Here is a 14,566-nt window from a genome sequence, read left to right as displayed (position 1 = left end):
CACTTGACATGATATACCCAAATTACCCTTGCTGAGACATTTTATATATGATTTAAAAAAATGTCATTTGTGTATATTTTGTTCGATGCACACAATGATATGTAATTTGCATATATTTTGTTTGATTTGTTGTTTGATTTATATAAGTATAAATTTACAAGGGAATATGAGCTTATAGACGTGATTGTGAAGGGAGATGGACTATCGATCAACATAGACTTCAAATCAAAATAAAATGTTGTTAAATCAATCTTATTTGTTATACACACAAATTTTGTATTCTGCAAATAAGAACAAAATAGGGAGCAAAAATAATATTTTATTAAATTAAGAAAATTGGAGTACAGTCCTCTGTAATATTCTTTACAAAGAATAAGGTCCTCTGATTCGATCTCCTTTTTGTTAGTTGGATCCAAGAGCTACACGAGTTTGATCTTGAATCACCGTAGAATTTAGATGAAGAACGGCGTGATTTGATGTGCTTGTTGTTAGTCACCGTGAAATTTGATAAAGAACGGCACGATTTGATGTGCTTAGTGTTCTTCACTTTTGGGTTTGAATGTTGGGGATGAGTATTGACAGAGTTTCTATATTTTTTTCTGGAATTCTGGATTTCTGAATTCTTGTACCACTTTCCTTCTTCCTCCAGGTCTCTATTTATAGGCTTCTTGAATTAATAGGATGATGACATGTGTCATCTCCTGATAAGGATAAAATTATAACTGGGCGGGGCAGGTTACATTATCATAATTATCCTTAAAAATAATTATTTCAAATATATTTTATTAGGACTAATTATCTTTTCATTTAATCATCTGGGCTAGACTAATTAAATAATTTAAGGGGACCAAACTTCAGCCAATTAAATAATTTAATTAAACATTAAACCCATATTTAATGGATCAATTTGTCAAAACAAAAGTCCATTAAAATCTTAGTGTCTACATTTGTAATCAGGATCTATCCAAAATGTTTCAGCATAAGAAAGTGAGAAACAATGCATATGAGATACGTATCTTTTAAATTTTATTTTATCTATATTTTTGTTCTTTTATTATACTCCATATAATATATATTATTTTTGGAAAATGTAGAGATAAAAAACACTAAAGTTGTAGAGGAAATATATATATAGAGAAAAAAAAATAAAAAATAAAAAAGAAACCATCAAAAATGGGTTAAATATGGTTGATGTGCACATAACACCCGTCTACTATGAGGATATAAAGGATAAAAGGGCAAAACAGGCAATAAATAATTAGTTTATGTCAAAACCCTTAAAATTCTAAAGAGTGTTTTTGGACATTTTTGAAAGATTAAGTGAGATAATAGCACACTTTTTAAAATAGAGAGTAAAAGTGATATGCGGGGTATACTTTAGGGATATTTTATGCACTTAACCCTATTTATAAATGAATGTAAGATTTAATGAAAAGAATAATAGGCCATCTTAATTTTCTAACACCCGTCCAATCATCGACACATTTTTACCCACTTCCACAATGTTCGCACTTTAACAAGCACTCGATAATGCTCTCTTTATTTGTCTAACTCCATTGAATTGTGATATGGAAAATTGAAAAGATAAGTCGTGTGACGACCTATGTGGGTGGGTGTAAGACATTGGACGAGCTATCACATTGGTAAGCTACAAGATATCATCATCCCATATCGAATAAGGAAGGTGAAGTACTATATATAAGGTTCAACACCATTCTATGACACAATGCGTTTTAAAGTCGTGATAACCATGAGCTCATCAGAACTCCAAAGTTAAGCGTGCTTATTGTGGAATAGTACGGTGACCTCCTGGGAAGTCTCTGATTTGGAGGGATCGAAAGCGGACAATATTATATATAGGGTAGGGTAAGGGTTGTTACATGTTGAATATAATGTAATCAATTAGCCTTTAATAAAGAAAGGTTAGTGTAATTTGGAAAATAACAAGTATTGTGTAAGTTTTCACAATGTAGATGGGAGGTTAGTGTAATTTACCATTTTATAGTTAAAAATAAAAACGAGAAGGTCATTTGGTATGGCTTAATCAAATTCCATATCCCCTTCTTCAATTTTCATATTCAGGTCCGGCTTGATGCAGTTTGAGGCCTAAAGCGAAATCACTAAATTAGGCTTTCTCACATTGATTCTAGTAATACAGTTCTAATATTTTTTATATGAAACTTATTCTCTTTACTTAATTTGCAATAAGTCAAGGAAATATTAAAAAAAAAGTAATAATAATATTTACATTTTTTTAACTTAATAGATAGTGATTTAATTGTACTAGAAATCTACCTAAAAGGGGGTCATAAATTACAAAGTACAAACTTTTAACAAGTATTGCTATGCAAGAGAATTTAAAAATTAGAAGAAATCCAAAAGGTGTGAAATTGTTGAGGGGAAAAAAGAGAGGTAATGAATAGATAAAACTAGAAGAAACTTGTATCGATATATATATATATATATATATATATATATATATATATATATATATATATATAAAATAAACGTGTATTGACCAATAAATGAGTAGCTATATTTTTTGGTAATTAATATAATACATGACACATAATTAATTCATTAAAATAAATACATAACTAATATAATGAGACCTGTGGCCTCTTCTCCTATTGAAGGCCTTATGCGACAATCTTAATTGTCTTATAGTTGACTTGTTCCTGACAACATGATTAAACGAAATATATAACTAATATAATGAGATATGATCCTCTTCTCCTATTAGGAGTCATAGGCGATGCCTTAATTGTCTTATAGTTGAGCCGCTCCTGTTGATATTTCTATTAAATAAAAAGTAAAAAATGTATATAAAAAATCAAATATCATGCTTTTATAAGCAGTTATAGAAAAAATATTAAAAACTGAATTGGGAAGGTTATTAGGTGTTGCCTCTTCAAATTCCATATCAATTGCCCTCTTCAAATCCCATATTTCGATCAATAAAAAAGCAGTTTTATTTATTTGGTAAATAATAAAATACACGAAGCATAATTAATTCATTAAAAATATATATAACTAATATAATGTGGCCTCTTCTCCTATTAAAGGACCACCTTAATTGTCTTACAACATGCTTAATAGAGATGTTTAACAAATGTAATGAGATATAGGTCGCTTCTCCTATTGGTGGCCTTAGGCGATCACCTTATAGTTGAGTCACCCTATTTATATTTAGATTTAAAAAATCAAATTATATACAAAAAACCAAATCTCTTTAAACTTTTTTAAGTAGTTATAAATATATATATATATATATATGTATATATATATATATATATTGTGAAAACTAAATTGGGAAGGTTATTTGGTGTTGCTTATTCAAATTCCATATCAGTTGCCCTCTTCAACTGTCATATTTTGACCAATAAAAGAGCATTTGTATTTATTTGGTAATTAATATAATACACAAAGCATAATTAATTTATTCAAAAATATATAGTTAATGTAATGAGACATAGGGCATCTTCTCCTATTAAAGGCTTTAGGTGACAACCTTAACCGGCTTATGGTTGAGTTGGCCTGACAACACGCTTAAATATATATATATATATATATATATATATATATATATATATATATATATATATATATAACTAATTAATGTAATGAGATATAGGCCTCTTCTCCTATTGGTGGCCTTATGCAATTGTCTTAATTGCTTTATAATTGAGCTACCCTGTTCATATTTCGATTAAAAAGAGTAAAAATTGTATATAAAAATTAAATATCTTTAGACTTTTATAAGTAGTTAAATATATATATATATATATATATATATATATATATATATATATATATATATATTTGTAGAAACTGAATTAGGAAGGTTATTTGGTGTTGCCTCCTCAAATTTCATATCCTTTTCCTTCTTCAAATTTGATATTTTGACAAATAAAAAGAGCAATTGTATTTATTTGATAATTATTATAAAAGAAGACACAGGACTCTTATCCTATTAAAGGTCTTAGGCGACCACCTTAATTGTCTTATGATTGAACTTTCTAACAATACGCTTAAAAAAATATATAACTAATGTAATGAGATATGGGTCTCTTATCCTATTGGTGGCCTTAGGTGACTGCCTTAATTGCTTTATAGTTGAGCCACTCTGTCTTATTTTGATTAAAAAAAGTGAAAATGTATATAAAAGTCAAATGTCTTTAGAATTTTAAAAGTAGTTATAGAAAAATAGTAAAAACTAAATTGAGAAGGTTATTTGGTGTTGCCTCTCTAAATTGCATATTAAACGCCGTCTTTAGATGTGGTGTGAAAGCCCAGTGGTAGGGCATGTGCTACTTGTGGCCAAATGCCCATGTTTGAATCCCCACTCCATCAGTCAGTCGCTTTAACTTCCAAAAAAAAAAAAAAAATGATCGTCGTCTTCAAATTTCATATTTTGACCAATTTAAAATATATATAACTAATTTATTGAGACAAGTGGCCTCTTCTCATATTAAAGGCCTTAAGCGACCACTTTAATTGTCTTATGGTTTAGTTTCCCCTTACAACATGCTTAAAAGAAATATATTGGTGTCGGCCTTTCGATACAACCAAATTTGTGTAAAATAGTGTGGCCAAGTTTTAAATTTATAAATGCCACTACTGCCTCTAACTAAAAATATAGTTAGGATGATTAGGGATCGTCCCAAGGGATTTAGAGGCAACGTGATAAGGAAATGAGGTTGGATTAATATGTCAAGTGATCAAAAGTGGATTGTTTGGTTGATTAAACTATAATGCAATTGAAATTAAAGTAAGTAAAAGTAACAATTTAGAAAGTAGGGAAAAAGATATAGAGGAGAGGACATGGGGTACTACAGCTCACCACTAAGCTTGACTTCACTAGACACTAGCAATTGTATATCAATAGGGAAATTGAATTGTAACTTGTAGGTGTGTGTGATATTAATTGAAATTAGGCATGAATGACAGATAAGTATAGATTGTCTAGCCAATCAAATGGAAAGCACAACCTATCAAATGAGACCAAAATCCATTCAATGAAACCACAATTTATGCACACACAACTATCTAGAAACATACACCCTTTGTATTTATAAGTATGGAACACCAAGGAACAAGAATAGATTGTCCACCTATTTATGAATCTAAAGCAACTACACTACATCTAGACTAAAGATATGGAAATTAAACTAAGTAAGCTAAAGGTGTGGCACAATCCATCAAGAAACAAGTATGAACCATCAAATAAATTACAAGAGTGTTCAATTAAGCACTATGTTTTGATCATTACAAGATTAACTTCATCCATACACATAGACATGCATAAATTCCATTAAATCTAGAGAAAATCACATGAATCATCCATTCTAGTATACATAGACACATGATTAGAAATAGACAATCAATTGAAAGTATTAATTCATACACATCAAGTAGAAACCACAAGATATATATATATAAATCCAAGATCAAAACATTTATTACAAGTAAATCCCCAAAAATATACAAAGCACTAGGTCTAAGAAGCAAACTTAGGGGCTACTCTAGCCCCAAGTAGATTTCTAGCCACTCATTGAAGTAGTCATCCAACCCTCAAGGGCTATCTCCATGGTAGGAATGACCTTTTTCTTGATGGAAACCTTAGAAGAATGGAAGAACTCCCAAAGATGTGTAAAAGCTCTCTAGTCTCTAGCCTTCTCTCCAAGATATGGGATGTGTTATGAATTAAATCCTTCTTTATGATGTAAAAGAGGCTCAAAATCCTTATATAAGAAGCTCAAGTGTCACACCCAATGGTCTGGATTCGTGCACTAGGTCCTTGCAATGATTGCACCATGAGCTAACTTTTAATGAGCTGGACTTTGTTTTAATTTGGACTTGAGGAAGTTCGATCGATCAAACTGTGTTGAGAACGATCAAACATTGGTGAGATCCATCGAATGCTGCAGAGATTGATCATCCTTGGCGGTGCCTTTTTAAATAAAGACAAATCTCCGAGATATTTTGAGATATTTTGGGAAAGAGACAAAAGTGGTAGGTGGGGTGGTAGGTAAGGATAAGATCAAGCAATTTCGATCGATCGAAGGAAGGTTGGATCGATCGAAGATGATGGATTCTTTTGGATAAGGACAAAGGCTTGGATCCATTCGAGTGAAGTGAGATCGATCAATATGAGATCGATCGAAAATATTCCTGATCGATCGAAGATACTGTTTTTCCACACTTTGCTTCCACTTTGCTCCTTTCTTCCATCCAGCTTGAATTAGCTTCTTTAATACTCTTATTTGGCTGAATTAACTTGTTTTGGGGATAAGTGTCTGAAAAAGGTAATAACATGAAATTAGTCTAAAACGGGAAAGTAAGATAGATAAAGGTCCTAGAATATCTAAGCTAAAGGGGTTTAAATGCGCACTTTTCAACGCTCATCACACCCCCAAACTTAAATATTGCTAGTCCTTAGCAATGAATTACAAAGTAAAGGAATGAAATGAACAACTATACAACTATGAATCTAGAAAGTAATAAATGGATAACACCACTTTCGTAGGGAACACGATTGCATTTAGCACATGTAACAAGCCTTTTAAACCCCTAGGTTACCCCTAGTGGATGAGTGAAGTCTCGTGAGGGTTTCCAGAAATGATACCCACAAACATTAAACTCATTCTTCCAAAAGAGGAACCAATATTGCAAACAAGCATTGGGAGAAAACTACCTCAAGTATGCAATTTTTCAACCATTTCCAAACAATCTCCCAAAATTTCAACATCAAGCAAGCAAGTATGGTCTTCCACACATCAAGAAAATGATCATGCAAATCAAAACAACACTAGAATCCTTTTGAGTGGACCAAGATCAAATATGTTGCTATCTAAGCCAATTAAAGAAATGATCACATCCTTACCCTCAAACTAGCACACAAATCTAGTCCCAATCATTAAAATAAAGAGTTGACCTTTTATTAAAGCTTTATTGATATAGGTGCGCTTATTCTTTTTACTCGATTTTTTTTTAGCTATCCTAGAGGATCAAAGATGGAAGCATAGTGCAATGTAGTGATCTATTAAGTTTTCTAGCGATCCATGAGGTTGAACGTTAGGTCAATGACTCCCAAACCGGACGGCTTTAGGGAATTAGGTATTTAAACATCGCTAAGGACTTACAAGCTCAAATCAACTAGGTTACAAATCAAAACAACCTCCATCTAATCGTTTCCCACTTCTCACCTTTTGGGTGAAGTTCTCACTTTTTATTACATTTGCAACTTCTTCTGTTTTATTTTTTTTTTTTTTTTATTTTTTTTTTTTTTTTATTTTTTTTTTTTTCAGATAAGTTATTAACCTAGAGTTTGGGCCCTCCACCTTTTGACACGATAAGTTTAGTACTTGATGAGGCTAGAATTCCGGCTACTCAATGAAAAGGGATTATTTTCCACTTTTGTCAAAATAAAAGTTTTCAATGCACTTCTAGCCCAATTGGGATATAACCAATTCAATAATCAACAAAGCGTGTACCCCACAAATGAATGCTAGTGTGCGCCTGTGCTAGTGTAGAATCATAGAGTGAATCTCAAAACAATCACAAAATCAGGATGATGTGGACCACAAGTGCAAGCAAGATATCAATCTTCCGAAAAATTTACTCCTAAATGGTATCCACAAGGCATACAAGGAGTATTGGACTCTCAAGTCAAGCAATTTTAAAATTCTAAGTATTATGGTCCTCAAAAGATCAAAATCATCACTAACAAGGATCTCACATCTCAATCATGCAATTAAGTCTCAAACTTAAGTAGAATGCAACAAAGTCACCTTACCCCCAAACTTAAACCACACATTATCCTCAATGTATAATGAGAACAATGGAAAAAATGGAAAGAATATACCGTGGTGGCAAAAACATGAAGCTTAGTAGTGATCCAATTCGAAAGACGTCTCCCCCAAACTTTGAATCAACAACCTACTTGAATAAGCACACTAGCAAACTCACATCAAATATCAAATGCGATAAAAATAACCAAGGCATGCAATCTAAGGTAATATAGCACAAAATGAAAGAGAGATATGAGATCAAGCCCAAGATAAATCATAAAGTATGCATGAGTACACAAAATGGCACAATGATATATATATATATATATATATATATATATATATATATATTTAAATACGCAAAGGAAAACGAAAAATGCAAGTAATATACAAAATGGGTGCTAAGTTTAACGTCTCTAGCAAGATGGAACGCTGTTTTGAAAAACAATCATCATCCATTTCTTTCTTCTCCTTCATTTTTTTATTTTTTTATTTTTTATTTTTTATTTTAAGAAACCATCCTGATCGATCGAGTATAGATCGATCTAACTTCGATCGATCCAACCTCTGAAATTCTGCAGATATCATTGAATGATGGGACAGAGAGCTGAAATATGCAGGGTTCCAAAAATTTTCTAAGTATAGAACTTTGATCGATCCAAGAGAAACCAGATCGATCTTGGAATTCTCAGATTGATCGAGCATGAAGTTCGCACGATGGGACAGAGAGGTGAAATATGCAGGAAATTTTTGCACGATGGGACAGAGAGCTAATTTATACAGGTATGACTGTTCGATCGATAGAACTGCTTGTGAGATTGATCGAAAATTCAAGAATATGCAGGAAATTGAACTTTCTCTTAAAACCAATGAATGCATCACTATATCTCTTTATAGATTGGATCTACCAAAAGGTTAGCTTCCATATGCCTTTGAAAAACTTGTCCCTCAATGTAGGGTTTCAACCTTTGCCCATTCACCTTGAATGTGTTGCCATTCCTTAAACTTTGAATTTCAACCGCCCCATGAGGCGCAACAGAAATGATTTCATAAGGACCTTCCCATTTAGTCTGCAACTTTCCAGGGAAGAGTTTTAATCTAGAGTTGAAAAGCCAAGCTTTTTGACCAGGCTCAAAAGATTTCTTCCTAATGTGTTTGTCATGAAAAGCTTTGGTCCTCTCTTTGTAGAGTTTGGCATTGTCATAAGTATTGTGTCTCAACTCTTCCAACTCATTCAATTGGAGTAATCGATTTTCTCTGGCTTTGTCAAGGTTAAGATTGAGCTTTTTAATTGCCCATATAGCCTTGTGTTCTAGCTCAACCGGAGATGGCAAGGCTTTCCATAAACAAGTCTATAAGGAGACATGCCGATAGGAGTTTTATATGCCGTTCGGTAAGCCCATAAAGCATCATTCAACTTACGTGACCAATCCTTCCGGGTTGTGTTAACCGTTTTCTCAAGAATATGTTTGATTTCCCGGTTTAAAACTTCTACTTGCCCACTTGTTTGAGGATGGTAGGGAGTGGCGACTTTATGAGTGACGGAGTACTTAAGAAATAATTGCTTTAAGAATTGATTGCAAAAATGCTTTCCTCTATCACTAATCATAGTTCTTGGCATACCAAAATGAGTGAATATGTTGGATTTAATGAATTGCACAACCACGGAGTGGTCATTGGTTTTGGTAGCACAAGCCTCCACCCACTTAGAAATATAATCAACGGCAAACAAAATGTATTGATATCCATAAGACATAGGGAAAGGACCCATAAAATCAATGCCCTGAATATCAAAGATTTCAACAACAAGAATATTTGTTAAGGGCATCATATCTCTTCTCGACATTGACCCCATTTTTTGACATCTCTCACACTTCTTGCAAAAATTGTAGGCATTTCTATTAATGGTGGGCCAAAATAACCCACTTTGAAGCGCCTTCAAGGCGGTCTTCTTTGCACTAAAATGCCCACCGCATGCAAGAGTATGGCAAAACACAAGCACACTTGGAATTTCACTCTCCGGAATGCATCTTCTCACAATTTGATCTGGACAATATTGAAACAAACAGGATCTTCCCAATAGTAATTCCAGATGTTAGCAAAGAAATGCTTCTTCGCTTACTTTGACCAATTGGTCGGAAATTTGCTAATTGCCAGAAAATTCAAAATGTTGGCAAACCAAGGCATTTGTCCATTAGAAACTTGGAATAGTTGTTCATCCGGAAATGAATCATGTATTGACGGGCTCGAGGAAGATTCTACCACTAATTTTGAAAGATGATTGGCAACCACATTTTCGGTGCCTTTCTTATCTTTGATTTCAAAATCGAATTCTTGAAGAAGCAAAATCCACCTTATTGAACGAGGCTTTGTTTCCTTCTTAATTAAAAGATGCCTCAAAGCAGCATGATCAGAATAGACAATGACTTTTGACTCTAAGAGATAGGACCGAAATTTGTCAAGAGCATACACTACGACAAGTAATTCCTTCTCAGTAGTGGAGTAATTCAATTGAGCTCCCGAGAGGGTCTTACTTGCATAGTATACAGTACTTGGAAGTTTTTCTACTCTTTGCCCCAAAACTGCTCCCATGGCATAATCAGAAGCATCACACATGATTTCAAAATGATAATGACCAATTGGGAGGTTGCATAATGGGAGCAGATGACAATAAGTCACGCAATTTATGAAAAGCATCAAGGCATGCTTGATCAAAGACAAAAAGAGTTTCCTTGGCGAGAAGATTGCACAAGGGTCTAGCAATTTTGCTAAAGTTTTTCATGAAACGGCGATAGAAGCCGGCATGACCTAGAAATGAGCGAACCTCTCTCACCGTAGAAGGTGGAGGCAATTCAGAAATGAACTCAATTTTCGCTTTATCCAACTCAATTCCCCTTTTGAGATGATGTGACCCAAAATAATACATTCTTGAACCATGAAATGACTCTTTTCCCAACTAAGAACAAGGTTTGTTTCACAATATCTTTTAAGCACCAAATTTGGATTTTTGAGGCATGCATCAAATAAAGACCCAAAGACAGAAAAATCATCCATAAAGACCTCTAGATACTCTTCCACCATGTCCGAAAAAATTGACATCATACACCTTTGAAATGTGGCAGGGGCATTACACAAACCAAATAACATCCATCTATAAGCAAATGTGCCGAAAGGATAAGTAAATGTGGTTTTCTCTTGGTCTAAGGGGTCAAGGGCTACTTGATTGTAACCCGAATAGCCATCAAGAAAGCAATAATATTGTTGCCCAGCCAATCTCTAGGATTTGATCAATAAATGGCAAAGGGAAGTGATCTTTCCTAGTGGTAGCATTCAATTTTCAGTAGTCAATGCATACACGCCATGAATTGCAGTACGCTTAGAAATTACCTCACCTTTTGCATTTTCAACCACCGTAATCCCTGATTTCTTGGGAACTACTTGAGTTGGACTCACCCATTTGCTATCAGAGATTGGATAGATTATGCCGACATCTAAAAGCTTCACCACTTCCTTTTTAACAATTTCTTTCATGTTTGGATTCAATCTCCTTTGGGCGTCCCTAAAAGGTTTTGCATCTTCTTCCATAAGAATGCAATGCATACAAATGGAGGGGTGAATTCCCTTTAGATCCGCCACACTCCACCCAATAACTTCCTTATTTTCCTTAAGCACATTTAAAAGAGAATTCTCTTGATGTTTTTCAAGATTTGAAGAGATGAAGGCACACTTAAGATCGGGAGGGAGAGTTTTAAGCTTAAGAGTGGGTGGAAAGACTAGAGATGGGACTGGTAGAGAGTGGAGGAAGAGGCTCTTTTGGAGCTTTCCAAGGTGGAAAATCCAAACTTGCAACAGATTCCATTAGATCATTAACCTCATTCATTGACCCTTCATTATCAAATCCACAATTACCATACATTTCAAGAAGACAAGATGCAAGGGGGTCCTCAGAAAGAAGAGATGAAAGATTATCCTCGGTTGGTTATTTCATGACCATGGTAGGAATAGATTTCTCAATAACCTCATCTAAGACATCTATGAGACAACACTCGTCTTCATCTATGGGATGTCGACTTGCATTGAAAATATTAAGCTTAACCATCATATTACCAAAAGAAAGGTCCATGATATCGGATCTACAATTATTGGTAGCATTTGCGGTAGCAAGAAATGGCCTTCCTAAGATGATTGGGACGTGATTGGTGGGATTAGCAACCGGTTCGGTATCAAGAACCACAAAATCGACCGGAAAATAGAATTTGTCAACCTTGATGAGTATGTCCTCAATCATGCCTCTAGGTGTTTTGATAGATCTATCGGCTAATTGAAGCACCACCGAAGTTGGCTTCAATTCATTCAATCCTAGTTGGATATACACGGAGTAAGGAATCAAATTAACAGTCGCTCCTAAGTCAAGAAGAGCTCTACGAACTTCATAGTTTCCAATCACACATGAAATAGTAGGAGCACAGGGATCTTTGAACTTACGAGGAGTGTTATGTTGGATAATAGAGCTCACTTGCTCCGCGAGAAACATTTTTTTACGACTTTAGCCCTTGCTCTTCCTCTTTTATGTGCAAAGATCTTTAAAGAATTTTGCATAAGGCGGAATTTGCCTAATTGGATCCAAGAGAGGAAGATTTATGTTGACTTGTTTGAAGACTTCCATTATGTCATAGATTTTTCCTTCTTGCCTCCTAAAAGGCGAAGCTTCTTTTAAAGCATAAGGAAATGGAGCTTTTGGCTCATAAGACTTTGCAACTTGAGGGGGTGATGAAGAAGGTTGAGAATTCCCTCTAGGGCCATTTTCATCCAAGGAAATAGGAATAGATTAGAAATGGGACGGGTGTCAACTTTTGGTTGCACCGGTTCACTATCTTCACTTAGTTATTCAACCCTATTGTCAACTTGCTTGCCACTTCTCAGAGTGGTGATTACTTGCACTTGCTCTTGGGAGGGGCACCCTAATATAGAGTTTGCTTCCACAAGGTATTAGGTTTTTGGGTTTCTTTTGGGTTGGCTAGGCAATTTACCAATTTCTCTCACATTCAATGCATTAGCTATCATCTCGATTTGAGATTCAAGCTTTGATATCGATTGAGAATGAGAATGCAACAAATTGGTGTTCATTTCCAAACTATCCAAAGCCACTAAGACCTTATCTTCAAATGTGGAGTTACTAGAAAGTGCATGAGGATGATTAGAGCTACTTTGAGAATTATAAGCTTGATGATAAGAGAAATGATTCATTCTTTAATGAAAAGAAGAAGGTGAGACAAATCCTTTTGAACCTTTATTTCTTTGATGAGGAGGAATATATCGGTTTTGAAAATTTTTAGCTTGAAAAGGATTTGAATGTTCACTCCACACCGGAACATAAGCATTTGGAAGAGGGTGAGCAAATGTGGCATTGACTTGTTCATAATGCTCATCAAGTATATGTCCATGGGGACAATTGGAAGTAGTATGCAATACACTTGAATAAGTCATGCATGGCTCACAAGAATGATGAAGATGATGATTAAGAAGAGGAGATGATTAATTTGCCGGTTTTTAACTCAATAAAAATTGATCAAGTTTTTGAGTGAAAGTTTTGATCTCGGCAACAATCTCCATTGGATTTCTAATTTGACATACTTTCAAATTTTTCTTTCTGTTCTTAGAATCATGACTCACCCGAGAAATGTGACACTTATGGAATGAATTTTCACTCATTTTCTCAAAAAGGTGCCAAACATCATCTTCATTTTTCCCAAAATATGATCCTCCACATGAGGTATCAATTATGTCCTTGTGAATATCGGATAGACTTTTATAGAAATATTGAACTACTTGCCATTTTGGAATACTATGGTGTGGGCATTTCCTTAACAAGTCATTTAATCTTTCCCAAGCCTCATGCAAAAGTTCTCCTTCCCTTTGAGAAAATTCACGAATAGAAGTTCGCATAACATTGGTCAAACTTACGGGGTAAAATTTCTTTAAAAATTCATTTTGCATTTGTACCCAAGAAGTTATTGAATTTGCTCCCAAGTTGTTGAACCAATGCTAAACCTTATTTTTAAGAGTGAAAGGGAAGAGAAGTAACCTAAGAACTTCTTCGGGACATTCATGTACCTCACAGTAAAGCATATTTCAAGGAATTCATCAAGATGTTTATATGGTTCCTCATCATCAAAGCCATAGAAGAGTGGAAACATTTGAATAGTCTCGGTCTTAATCTCATATTGATCGGCTCCAAAATTGGGAAGCATGATGCAAGTTGGTGCATGGTATTCACAAAGGATCGTTAGAGGAATTGGAGCTTGAACTCTGGGAGGAAATTGGTTGAAAGGCGGGTGTTCCATGAAATTCGGGTCTAAATAACCAAGATGACCCTCTAGATTTTCCATTAAGATGATGAAGGGTTGGTTAAGACAGCATAAAAATCAAAACAATCACTTTGCCGCCGCAACAAATCTGTTACTCAAGAATTGACTCTAGAGGGGGGGTGAATAGAGTCAATGGCCAATTTTCGTAAATTATTGAAATACAATTTCTAATCAACAGTATAACCAATTATGCAATAAACAAGATATGAATGTAATCAATTTAGCACAATTGTAAATGAGATAAGGGAAGAGAGATTGCAAACAACAACACAGCGATTTTTGCGAGGTTCGGAAACTCCTACTCCTCGGCTCAAGATCCCTCTTGAGACTTCCCAAATTCCTTAGAGCTTCTCCTTAATGGTGGAGAGCAAACCTTCAATTGAAGCAAGACCTTACTTCTCTTTC

Source organism: Cornus florida, unplaced genomic scaffold, assembly GCF_030987335.1.
Source record: "Cornus florida cultivar Cherokee Brave unplaced genomic scaffold, ASM3098733v1 CherokeeBrave_3.0.0_Hap2_Chr01, whole genome shotgun sequence".
NCBI classification, from domain to species: Eukaryota; Viridiplantae; Streptophyta; class Magnoliopsida; order Cornales; family Cornaceae; genus Cornus; species Cornus florida.
Note: the sequence above shows the minus strand (reverse complement) of the source record.